The sequence below is a fragment of the Triticum urartu genome, chromosome 7 (genome assembly GCF_003073215.2).
Source record: "Triticum urartu cultivar G1812 chromosome 7, Tu2.1, whole genome shotgun sequence".
Taxonomy (NCBI): domain Eukaryota; kingdom Viridiplantae; phylum Streptophyta; class Magnoliopsida; order Poales; family Poaceae; genus Triticum; species Triticum urartu.
The window spans coordinates 641,483,013-641,496,860 of NC_053028.1; positions in this window are offsets into that span (position 1 = coordinate 641,483,013).

Here is a 13,848-nt window from a genome sequence, read left to right on the forward strand (position 1 = left end):
ACCGGTGCTAACTTAAATACGTGTATATCTTTCAAATATGTGAATCTTTTGAATTCATGTACCTTTTCCAAATCTCTGTACTTTTCACGTTTGCGTAAAATTTCAAATTTACATACCTTTTTGAAATCCGCACTATTTTCAAATCCACGTATTTTTTCAAGTTCACATAATTTTCCAAATCCGCATACTTTTTCTAGTTCGCGTATTTTTCTTAAATCCGCGTACTTTTTTCATGTTCGTGTACTGCTTTCAAATCCGTGTACTTCTTCAAATTCATGAACTTTTATAGAAAGTACGCAGAATTGAAAAAAAGCACTTGAAAATGGTATGCAGACCTGAATAAAATAAACGGATTTGAAGAAAGTACGCGAATTTGAGTCAAAACACGGTCAAAATCGGCAAAAGTCAGCACCAAAACCAGTCAAAACCGTGTCCAGGGACGAACCTTGTCCGGTTTTAGTAGTTCAGGGTGCAAGTTGTCCGGTTTCGGAGTTGAGGGACCAAATCTAGACTCTGCCAAGAGTTGAGGGACGAAAAGTATACTTTTCTCTAGAATAAATGAGAGAAGTGCCCCTTTATGCTATGTTCGGTTAGCCCCATCTCCTCCCTCAAACCGGAACAGTAAAACTAGTGACACGGAACAACACCTGAATAAACCAAAAACATTACCATCCGAACCGTAAACCAAAACAGTATCTGAATTATAACCAAGAATGATACACCCGAATAAACTGGGACAATAAAAATAGTAAATCAGCACTATGCATTCAGGTGAATAGTAATTCAGAAGAAATATCTAAAAAAATTGAGACTCCTTCTCCCTTGGTGCATTCACCTACGCAAGAAGAATAGTCATGTTCTTGCCATCGTCTATGGCGCCCATCACTTATTTTTACTTATGGAAGGGGGAAAATATGTGCTTATGAAAAAATATTAATACGCCAGCCGGTTTACCTATTTTTTAAAAATTATTTAAGTTTATTACATGCCAACATAGATCTTGGGGTAAAGATAGAATTCATGTTCTCCTTTTCATTTTATTCTTTTTTTTGGAACAAAGGCTCAAGAGAAGCCCGGATTTGAATTAACAAAGCCATCAACCGGCCAGGGATTACACAAGGCCATAAATACAACCAACACGGAACAGAAAGGAAAAGCTACAGCCGATACAAAGTGTTGCCCAGCATCTTACAAGCACCAAAGACTACAAGCCCTACACAAGAATCCTAAATAAGCTCTAGTTTGTAGTCGACGAAGTCATCCGAGTGAACTTGACCCAGAAGAGCAAATAGAGAGGAACATCAGATGGCGCCAGTGCCCAACGACAAAGGATCGCGCCCTCATCTACCCAGGAAGGTGGACACCGAAATCATGCCGCTGTTCTCCAAATCCGGAGGGGACCCCTGCCCCTCGCCTTGGCTCGAAAGGCGCCGGACCGCCGGAAGATGGAATTGCTCACCCTAGAGCAAAGAACAGACACGGTTCCGACCACCAAGGGAGATACTCATACCGACCTGTTGCTGCACAAAGGAAACCGAGGATATCCACATCGAAGCTCTCTGATACAAGCACGAAGAGGAAAAACTGCACAAGGGACCTGTCACTGAACAAACATACAGAGAAAAGAGATAGAGCACCACAATTGGAATTAGCTCAGGAACGCGGAAATCAGCCATGTTCGTGTCACTGCATCGAGCAGTTGTTAGTGAGGACCCCTATCTCCTCCCTGCCCAAGGCAATGACGCCAATCAAGCAGAAGCTGACTGGCAACCGAACAAATCAAGGAATGACGAGCTGCACTAATTCAGAAACAAAGCACCATGTTCCATCTCCCTCGCCGAAGACGCAGCCACCACGATGCCCCACTGCACGCTCCCACCTTGCCCAAGATGGCACCTTCAAGAAGGAGGCGACGCATGTCGCGCCGTTGCCGTCCAGTCTAAGCAAGACAAGGGATTTCTCCTGGGAAAGAAGCGGAAGGGAGAGGAACCGAACCTCGACGACGCCTCCATGGAGGGGAACGGCACCGGCCAGTGTCGCCGCCGCCGTGGCCAGAGAACCAGCCAAGGATTTCTCCCGATCCAAGTTCGCGACTCCTGGCAGTCCACCTTCACCGGCGCCCGCGACCCAAGGCCTCCGACGACCAGATCCGGCGTACAGCAGCGCTGCGGGGTCGGGGGGGGGGGGGGGGGGGGGGGGGGGAGGGAGGTCGCGTTCAGATCCGGACGCGAGCCAGGAGGACGCACAACCCGCTACGACCGGCGACAACTCCCGCCGTCCCTCGCCGCCCACGCGGCCGAGGAGACACAGGGGCAACACCTGCGACGCCACTCGCTGTAGAAGACGGCGCCGCCTCACCACCCGAGGCCACCGCCTCGGCGCCTGAAGCCCTCCGTGCGGCAGCGGCTAGATCCTCGCCGCTGCCGTCCTTCGTGGGCATGCGGAGTTCGCCGAAGGCCTCCTCAGGCGGCGGCGAGGGGGGAAGGAGGAGGGGTGGAAGAACTGGCGGCTAGGGTTTCGTCGCCTCCCGAGTCGCCCCAAGCAGAGCGACGCGGGGGCGGGGGGGGGGGGGGGGGGGGGGGGGGGGGGGGGGGGGGGGGGGGGGGGGGGGGGGGGGGAAGCTTTCGTTCTCAAAACTTCATTTTATTCTCACGTAATACATATTGTTTTTGGCTTATTTCGGCAAAATACAGATGAAATCGGTCACGGGCGTGCGTGCGCCGTGCTTCTTCGGTGCTAGTCACATATTAACGCTAGGTTAACTGATGAGGAAGCAATGCACCACTTGTGTTGGATCTGCCTGAATCCTCCAACTCGTACAGTTTTGCATCCTGATACGTCCCATGCCGGAATTTTGAACTGACGAGTACAGAGGCGAAAGGACAAACCCACTAATGAAAGAAATACAAACAACTCAACCGCCTAATCATATTGGACTGGACTATGTGCATGCCTATACTCAACATAGAAACAACTCAATCGCCTAAGCATACTCCTATACTCTCAGCAAAGTAGCTATAGCACTTGGCAGTACAGAGAGAGCAGAGGAAGAAGTATTTGAAGAGAGCATAAATTGGTAGTACAATAAATGAAAGTATAGATAAGATAGCAGGGCAACACTATAGACATCACATGCCTTTATGAGACAATAAAAAAAATACAGCTACATTTGTCTTTTAAATTTGGAGTTTCAAGGAGGTTTGTCGTTTTTATATACGAACATGTAGATTATCTATCTACTTAAACCATATATCAAACAAGCTACAACTCATATTGAATGTACTCCTAACTACCAAAACACATGCATCTAAAAGCCGCAAGTTTTTCTAGCACAATGCTCAAAACATCATTTTTAGTTTGGAAAGGAAAAGAATGTTGAGCTTACTAGCCCAGCTTCGGATCCACACATTTAGCGTAATTTTATTGCAAACTACCAGATATAAAGGAAAAATAAGTCCGATTCCAAAATACAGGAAAGTCCTAAGAGCAACTCCAATGCGCCGACCCAAACGGACGTGCGCTTTGTCTGCTTTCAGTCCATTTGGGTCGGCCAGGCGGACGAGCGCGTTTGGTTTTTCATTTGGGTCGGCAGGTGCGCCCAACGGAAGGCCGACCCATTTATACCGATGTGACAGAAGCTGAATAATTAAACATAATCATACATAAATGGCTGGTCAAAGTCCACTTAAACCACAAGAAAAAAAATAAGCCGTCTGCGCGCTGCCCTAGTAGACCCCCTTGCCCTTGCCCTTGCCCTTGCCATCGTCGTTCTCGACGTCGGTGAGGTCAATGAAGACGGGGGGACGCCCAGCCCAACCGAACATGGCTTGATAGGCCGCCAGGGCAGCCTCCTCCGGCATCTGCTGCGGCGGCCTAGCGGCGAGGCGGGCACGCTCCTCCTACTCCTCCTCAAGCCGCAGAGCCTCCTCATCACGGCGCAACATCTGCTCACATTGCATCAGCCACTCGCTGTCGGCCTCCTCCTCGGCGAGCCAGTGCGCCTTCCAGCGCTCAAGGTGGTCCGCCTCTTCTTTCGGTGTGGCGGCGTAGTGGCAGGGAGGCACGCTCACCCACTCGCGGTACTGGCCGGTCCATGAATAGGACTCCTCCGGCCAAGTGAGGGGCAGCGGTGACCGCTTGCGCATGGGAGTTGGCTCGCGCTCCGGCTCGGGCTTGGGCTCGACGAGGGCTGGCGGCGGGGGCGGTGGCTGCACGAACAGGGCGCCTGGACGGAGTCCCCCACCGTAGACATAGCAAGGGCTTGCTCCAGCCCATCCCATTGGGCGTCCTCCTCGAGTCGGCTCGCCTCCAGCGCATGCTGTAGTGCCTCCTTGAGGACGACTTGATACTCCGCCTCCGCCTCCTCTTCGTCCGGCTCTACCCACAGGGGCGGCGACGGAAGATCGTGGTTGATTTGGGCGCCGAGCCGCCGTTGCTCCTTGTGCTCGAGGGCAAACCAAGCCTCCTAGCTGGGAGAATCTGCGGCGTACTCGGGCATCTGCCACTGCGCTGGCGTGAGCCGCGCCTGGCGCCATTGCACCTCCTTGTCATGCATCCGTTGTAACCGCGGAACCGCCGACACCGGGGTCCGCTCCAGATCGAGGTGCCAGTGGTGCGGCAGCGTTACGTCGGGGTAAGGCAGCGACTGCCTATACTCCCAGTACCACCTCGCTTGGTGCACCGGGATGTGCAGACGCTACCGACCTGGGCGGGCACGCGCCGGCGGCGGAGGAGGAGGGGGAGGCGGAACACGGGAGGATGAGGCGCGGGGGGTGCCCTTGCCTTTGCCGCTGCCGGAGCTGCTGCCGAAGAGGCCCATGGCTAGGATTTTGGGTTGTCGCCGGCGAGGAAGCAAGAAGGGGGTGGTGGTGGGGGGGGGAGGACAGATGTGGACGGAAGTGGATGAGGACGCCCCCCAGCAAGTGTGGGTTAAAATAAGACGGTTGCATTGGCTGACTAGTGGGCCTAGTGTCGATGGTAGTCATAAATTAGAAGGTGGGCGGTAGTTAAGTGGCTGCCAAATGGGACCGCGGCAGACACCGAGAGAACGCGCGGCGTGTCCGGCCGGACGCATTTGCGGTCGGCGCGGACGCAAAGCGGACTTGTTTTGGGTTTAGGTCGACGCGTTGGGTCTTCACTTTTGTCTGCGCCGACCCAAACAAATAGAGGTGAACGATTTGGATCGTTGTGTTGGAGTTGCTTTTAAGGCCATCATCTTTGGAATCTGTAGTGTGCTCCCAACAGTCATCTTTCTCTACCATGTACCACATTCCTATCAATAGGGATAAAAATCCATGTACACCACTGTTCACTGCACTCCGTAGTCTAAAAGGACCCTGAGATGCCATAGTTCGCCAAAGAACGTATCTGGTGCACCGGATGCATTAGCACATTTTTTAATGTTTCAAAAAATCCAAAAAATTAAACACATTGGCATAACATCAATATACGTTTTCACAAAATTTCGTATAAAATTTTGAAACATTGTTTAAGATACAAAACTGATAAATTTGACATCAGTGTGATAATGGGCCAAATCTAAAGCCCAACTTGTGTTATATACTATTCCGTGACGAATTTGTCATCATTATATCTCAAGCTATGTTTCGAATTTTGGTATGAAATTTTATGACAACATACATTAATATTATAGTGATGTCGCTAGATTTTTGTCATTCTTTTAAAACATTTAAAAATGTCCTAAGAAAGTTTGATGGACCGGTAGCACCATGTGGCCCGGTGCACCAGATACATTCTCTTGTTCGCCATCGTACCTCTGGCCAATTGACTCCTGAAACGTTTCTGTTAAGGAATCATTACTATGTAGCTTATCCCACTGGACACGAATCCGAAAGCAGAAGTCAGCAACCACCAGCTTATGCTGGGGTACGACACTCTTCGGGTATCACCTTACAGTCTAGGCACGCACGCCTATATTCTCTTCTCGAGAGGATGAAATCAATCTGGCTAGAGTGTTGGCCACTACTAAAAGTCACCAGATGTGATTCTCTTTTTCTAAAGAGGGTGTTAGCTGCAATCATGTTGTAGGCTAGAGCAAAGCTTAAGACATCTTATCCTTCTTGATTTCTGATGCCATAGGCAAAGCCCCCATGCGCCCCTTCAAAACCTGTGTTAGATGTACCCACGTGGCCATTGAGGTCTCCTCCTATAAAGAGCTTCTCACCAATTGGTACACCCCTAACCATGTCTTCCGGGCCTTCCCAGAACCCCCTCTTGATGTTCTCGTTATGGCCTACTTGCGGGGCATACGCGCTGATAACATTGAGAACCAAGTCCTCAACTACCAGCTTGACCAGGATAATCCGGTCCCCACGTCTCACTAGTAGAAAAAGGGGCTTTCGTTCGGGCCTGGCCAGCCCATTAGTCCCGGTTCTGCCACGAACCGAGACCAATGGATGCATTCGTCTCGGTTCGTGAGCCCAGGGGGCGGCCGGGGCCTCGTGGGCATTGGTCCCGGTTCGTCTGGGCCCATTTGTCCCGGTTCTTGGCACGAACTGGGACCAATGGGCCTCGCTCCTGGCGCACAAACATTGGTCCCGGTTCTTCGCTCGAACCGGGACAGAAGGCTGGGCTTTAGTCCCGGTTCCAGACACGAACCGGGACAAATGAGTTGCCTATATATACACCGTCGCCGCAGCAAAGCACTCCACAATGCTCTGTTTTTTCTGGCCGACGAGGAGAGGGCATTTGGGTGCTCTAGCTCACCTCCTATCCACATGAGGTGTTCGATGAAGTGCCCGAGCCACGCTAGTTAAGCTTTCTCCTCTCGAAGCTCGACCTCCAAGCTCCATTTTCCCCGAGATTTGTCTAGGTTTAGTGGTCCGTCACGTCCCGTCCCCGTCTTCACCGCCGTCGATCGCCCACGCCGATCTCGTCGCCTACACCACCGTGGTGAGCCTCTTGTTCTTATCTTCTTCTGAAAGAAAAAAAATTCTTACTTCAGATAAATACTTGTCTAATTTTCTTACTTTTATTATTGCTTGTTATTATATAGTGCGATGGTTTTGGTATCCGCCCCCATCGGCCCTCGTCCTGGCTATGATTCGGATGTGCTATATATTATCTTTTATAACTATTTGGTTCATTCATTGTTTATGACAATTATGCCCATCAACTTGACATAGATTTTATTTATGTAGGAGGTAGTTGAACCGAAAATTCCAACCGACCCTATTGTCGAGAGGTTAAATTTAGTTCAAGAAGAATACAATTACTTGAAGGAAAAAAATTAAAAAAAATTGAGGAGGAGAAGATGATATTGGAGTTGCATGTTGCGGATGTCGTCGATGATCACAAGATCAAGATGGATGCAATGCGGTGGAAGATTAGAAAGATTAGAAAATATGACATTCATACCGAGGCTTGGTATCATTATGCCGTTGGATCAATTTTTACCTTCGCTGTGATTATGATCGCATTTGTTGTTGCATTGAAAGATTTTACATAGTTTCAATGTATGGTTTAACTAGATGCTCTAGAGAGCTATATGTTGTTCAATGAGAACTATGTATGTACTTTGTTTTTATTGTGATGATGAACTTTTATTAATTTGGTCACTTATCTATTGATGAGAGCTATATGTACTAAATTGATGATGTGGCTTGGAATGGTGCATTTTGAACACAGAAAAACTATGAAGTTCAAATAAGTTCAAAAAATGAAATCCCTTTGTAACAGACGAGTTTTCGTATGAAACCCTGATACTTCGAAAGAGATTGTCCGTTTTGTACACGAAGTGCATCCAGTTTTGGCCGTAACACTATCTACTCTCTTGCACATGATATGTGGGTGAAATGATGATACCATGCCAACTTTCAACCGTTTCAGAGTTTACATTGTAGTGCTTTTTAATTTCAGGGTCTTATAGCTAAAAAAATCAGTAAATACATGAAAAATAACAAATGAAGTCAGAAAGGGTTGAAAATTGATGATGTGGCTTTGAATGGTGCATTTTGAACACAGAAAAACTATGAAGTTCAAATAAGTTCAAAAAATGAAATCTCTTTGTAACAGACGAGTTTCCGTATGAAACCCTGAAACTTCGAAAGAGATTGTCCATTTGGTACACGAAGTGCATCCAGTTTTTGCCGTAACACTATCTACTTTCTTGCACATGCTATGTGATGAAATGATGATACCATGCCAACTTTTAACCTTTTCAGAGTTCATTTATAATGCTTTTTAATATCAGGGTCTTATAGCTCAAAATAATCAGTAAATGAATGAAAATTTAATAGCAAAAAGAATTATCATAAAATAAAATAAATAAGTAATTTGAAACAAAATAATATAAACTTTAATAAAATATATAAGTGGAAACAAAACAAAATAAAATAAACTTTAATAACATAAATAAAATGTATGAAACTAAAATTATCAAAGTATTTTCTGTTCAAAACATTATAAGCAACTTCTAAAATTTATGAAACTAAAATTATATAAAATTGATGCAACTAAAATTATCAAAGTATTTTCTGTTCAAAATCATTAAAAGCAAAAAAAATCATAAATAACTTTTTTTGCTAGAAACTTTAATAGAAAAAGGAATTATCATAAAATAAAATAAATAAGTAATTAGAAACAAAATAAAATAAAATAAATAAATATTTTTTTTGTAAGTAGAAACAAAAAAAATAAAGCAAAAAAGAACACAAAAAAACTGGGAAAAAATAAAAAAATTGCCACCTACTGGGCCACCACGACCTGAATTCGACTAGAAACCAATCCATGGGCTAGGATTCAGGCCCACAGAAGGCCCAGTAGGCCCAGCAGGCATAGCAGTCACAATTAGACCCGTAAGCCTTCAATGGAGAGAAGCTCGAGAGGGGTGCGGCAGTGGGGCTTATAAATCAGTGCGCGCCCCTCTCAACTAGCGAGGTGGGACTAAACTCCCACCACCACCCCGATGTGCAAGGCCTTTGGTCCCGGTTGCTGGCACCAACCGGGACTAAAGGGGTGCATTGGTACCGTCGCCGCCCCTGCCTCCGCATCGCCCGTCGCCACGCCCCTCATCATCGCCGTCGCCGCCCCCTGCCTCCTCGTCGCCTGTCGCCGCGCCCCTCACCGTCGCCGCCGCCGCCCCCTGGCTCCGCTCGTCGCCTGTCGCCGCGCCCCACACCGTCACTGTCGCCGCGCCCCTCACCGTTGCCCCCGTGCCCTGCCTCCTCGTCTATCGCCGCCCCCTTAATTAGTGAGCTCATATGAATTTTTTTAGTTAAAGCAATTATCCCGGTGATGTTTTTTTTGTTCATAGACCTTTTGATGTTCATAAAATTAGGTTTTTTTGTTCATATATAATGTAGATGTATATGTATGTGTATGTATGTATGGATGGATGTGTAGTTATATTATTTTAGTTTATGTTTAGTTTAGTTTTAAGATTAAGAAAATTTCAGATGTGTAGTTATATTTACTTAGATGTATAGTTAATTTAGATGTTGTAATTTGTTCATAAAAATTGTGCACTTTTGTATAGAAACTTTATTTTTTTCATATGTACAAAAATGTAGAATGAAAACGAAAACAAACATATAATAAAAAACAAAGGAAAAAATGAAGAAGGAAAAGAAAACCGCCCGGCCCGGCCACCATCGCATTTTCATAAAGTGTTTCCACCAAGTCCACGTCGCACCGATCGAGCACCCGCGGCGAAGCAAGTCTTTTTTTAAGATAGTTCTTTGCTAAAGTGAGGGGGGGACGTCAGGAGCACCCCCCGGCCCTCTCGCTCGACCAAAACTCTCGAGGACACCCAAAGCCTAGAAAAAAACGATGTCCGTCTCCTACCCCCTCCCGCGGCGCCCCTACCCGATCGACAAACTCTATTGAGGCCACCCAAATTTACCAAGTTAAAAGAGCGTTGTCGTCGAGGCCACCCCAAACCCTTCAACCGTTGCCGAGGCCACCCCCAAACCCTAGAGAAGCGTCGAGGCCAGGCCACTAATATGATTCCTTATTGTGCTTAGCTAGCTAGTTCTATGTTTGCCACTAATATATCCATCTGTAATGTTTGAATAATAATTGCCATGTTGTAAATATTTGCAGAAACTATGGATCCGCACCCCCGAGGCGAAGCAACAGAAGCGGTGTTGGGGGAGATAATCGCACACGGAAGTGATGCCGTCTTGTCGTTTCTGAACGACACATGCACCGATGGTCTGGAAAGACAGGATTAAGAAGCAGGATACGACGATGATCAAACAATGGAGGAGGAAGGACACCGTGATGACGGCTCCGGTGACCGAATGGAGGGGAAGGACACCGTGATGACGGCTCCGATGACCGAACGGAGTCCGGCCAGGTATATATATTAATTAATTAAGCATGTGTAATTGATGCATTAATTTTTTTGGTATGTACACATATTAACTCTCTTCTTTTTCTTCTTTTCTAGCCCTCCGAATCGAGCAACACTTCGGTAACGAGACGAGGCCTGAAGAGAAAGTTGAGTCGAATGAAAGGTACACGATCATCGAAATTGATCGCGCTGGCCAACCGATTGAACCCCTCTGGATCAAGCAAAAATTTAATGCTCAGTGCGGGGTTATAGTTAGGGACATGATCCCGATCAGCATCGAACAATGGTTGAATCCTAAGGACAAAGACTCTCAGGTGTCTTATGTCAGCGATAGGCAGAAAGCTGATCTTTGGACCGCGCTGCAGGAAAATTTCACCTTCCCGCCAGAGGAGGATCCGGAGAATCCAGTTAAAAGCCAATGATCAAGGCTTATGCTCTTAAGAAGATGGCTGAGCTATTCAGGAGGTGGAAGAATGAGCTGAAATCATCGTTTGTCGACCAAGACAAGACTCCAGAATTCATCGGCCGATTTGAGAAGGTCAAAGATCAGTGGCCCGCATTTGTCACCAAAAAGAAATCTGAGAGAACAGTAAAGATGTCAGCGACAAATAAGAAAAATGCTGTAAAGAAGAAGCATCACCATCGCACGGGGTCAGGTGGCTACCTGAAAGCCCGGCTGTTGTGGGACAAGGCTGAGAATGACCTCATTGATAAAGGGATTGAACCAGAGACGCGACGCTGGCCAGACCGTTGCAGGACTTGGTTCTTTGGGGTTGGGGGAAAATTGGACCCTGTAACAGGGAAGTGCGTTTGGACCAACGAGCAGATGAATACACCCATCGAGAAGCTTCAGGAGTATATCGAAAAGGCGCAGCAAGGGACGTTCGTTCCGAACAGAGAGAACGACGAGCTCATAGAGGCCCTCGGGAATCCTGAGCACCCCGGACGGACACAAGGCACGCCAGGCTCCCTTTCGTGGAAGGCTGGATTTCCTGACGCAGGCGGTTACAAACGCCGGGAGAGGAAGAAGAAAAAGGAGTTGACCCAACTACAGGCGCTGCACGCAAGGGTACAAGCGCTAGAGGAACGAGACGCAGTTCGCAGCACACGACCTGCCGAAGCTACACCCGAAGCTACCCCACCATCTCAGCGGAGAAGCAGCGTGGCTTCCACGGAACTGCTTCAGGAGCCTGTCTTCACGGCTCCTGCTAGCTACCCCGTGGATGCTATCACATAGTCTCAGAATTGCCACCTTATGACGCAGTGGATGGAATTGAAAGTCAAGGCGGCTGTTGGCTCTGTTGCACCTCCTGAACCTGACGCAACTTTTCACTGCTGGCCAATTCTAGAAGGATATGCTAGGGTGATGGTGGATGAAATCACAGAAGGATTTGAGGACCTCCAGCTTGACCACCCTACGGGTGACGGGGAGACTCGCCTGGGTTCTTGTCTGAAGACTCCATGCCTATGGCGGAAAAAGCTCATCAACCTTCCGAACTGGACGCCTCCGCCTCCTCCTCCTCCTCCGGCGAGTCAGGGCACTCCGCCTCCTCCACCGCCTCGTCCTCCGGCGAGTGATCAGGGCACTCAGCCTCCTTCTCCGGCGCGTGGCGGCACTCCGCCTCCTTCTCCGCCTGCGCCGGCGCGCCCGAGCAGCCACCAGCCTCCTCCTTCTCCGCCTTGCCAGCAAGGGCGGAAGAGACCCGCCGTCGCCCCGGCTGCTCCGGCGCGTCATAGTCCTTCTCCTCCGCCTCGTAAGCAAGCACGAAAGAAGATAGCCGCAACCGCTCCATCTGCTCCGGCATCTAGCAGTACAACCAGTGGCAGGAGGCAATACAGATTCGGCCCACCTCTCAAGCCTCTAGAGAAGTTACCATACGAGAGGACTGTGGAAGAAAACGCGAAGATCATGGAAAAAGAAGTGAAGGACTTCTTTGAAGGGGTGAAAGCAAAGAGACATCCACCTCCGGAGGAGAAGGTAGACTGGGTGAAAGCAAAGCGCACTATCGATGCCCTGAGGAAACCACCAAAGTTTCCGCTGAAAAACCACTATGAGCGCATTACTGCAAAGGTATATATCGAAGCGGAGCGGTCGGAAAATACTATAAGTGATTGAAGGTTAGCAGAACGACGAGTTGGGAAAAAAATTGCCCAGCTCGGCGAACAAGCGGACCAATCGTGCCCCCCGCTCAAGGTGTCTAGCGATATCGTCGCTAATGATCCGAGGATGGTGCCCGATTATAGCAATCTTGAAGATTACCTGCCCGACGATGTACATTATGATTTCTTGGAGGTGGAAGAACACCAATACCATTACGGCAAACCTCTTGTCAAAGATGAAAAATCTCTAACAAAGATGATGCGAAGATTCCATGATTGGTACATGAAAACCTGCAGAGAGTCTGGGGGGACGAATAATTTGTATCTGAGTGTTAAAGAGGAGCACGACCTCATTGGAATTGATTTGTTGACTGTTCCATTTGAGGAGTTCTTCCAGTTGTTCAATCAAAAGGCCCTCGATAAATTAACGGTCACTTGCTACTATCTGTAAGTACTACTTCTGTCATTAAGTCTCTATATATAGCTCAGCTCTTTCATTGCATGTATATATAATTATCCTCATCATATTATGCAGATTGAAGATCGTCGAGTGCAGAAAAGCATAAATGTATGATATTGGGTTCATTAACACAAATATCATAGATGAATTTCAGGTTAAAAAGAACACCGAAGATGCTGAGGCCAACTTGCTCAAATCATTGATAATAAATCAAAACAAAGATAAATACTCTTTCCTTACAACTTTGAGTGAGTGTTAGTGTCTTGTGCATATTCGGTTTCCCTTATTACTTGAGCGAGGTTATAGTAATGTAATTGATGAGTTATGCATGCGTGCGCAGCTTCCACTATATTCTCCTGAAGATTAAGCTTGAGCAGGGACGAGTAACCGTCTTAGACTCGAGACGAAAAGATCCCGAGACCTATGCGGACATGACTAAAATTCTCAACAAGTAAGTTCAATCGATCATTATCGCACCATATCGGCAACTTTCTGTTCATTTCCTGATATCTCAAGTAATAATTATTTTCTTTGTCATGCAGGGTTTGGAAAAAGTTCACCGAAGAAGCTCCGGGACTGCCGATGGAGCTGCGATATACATACCCAAAATTAAGTACTACTAGCTAGCTAGTTCCGCACATCTCCCGTTGATTCTAACTACTTTCATCAATGCCATTTATAATGCTTCATTATCAGTTTAATTGACCTCTATTTCTCGTAAAGTGCTTGTGGCAGGAACAAGGGAATGATTACTGTGGATACTACGTGTGCGAGTTCATCTACAATGCGACTTGCAAAGATAAGAGGGGCTACTCTAAAAGACAATTTGATGTGCATAAGCAATAATATTCACAATTTCATTTTATTACACCATCATTTCTGTTGATTTTCATTCATATATATGTATTAACCCCCTTCTTCAAATTAGACGTGGGAGATGCGGAATGAACTCCTACCATAAGATCGCATGAAA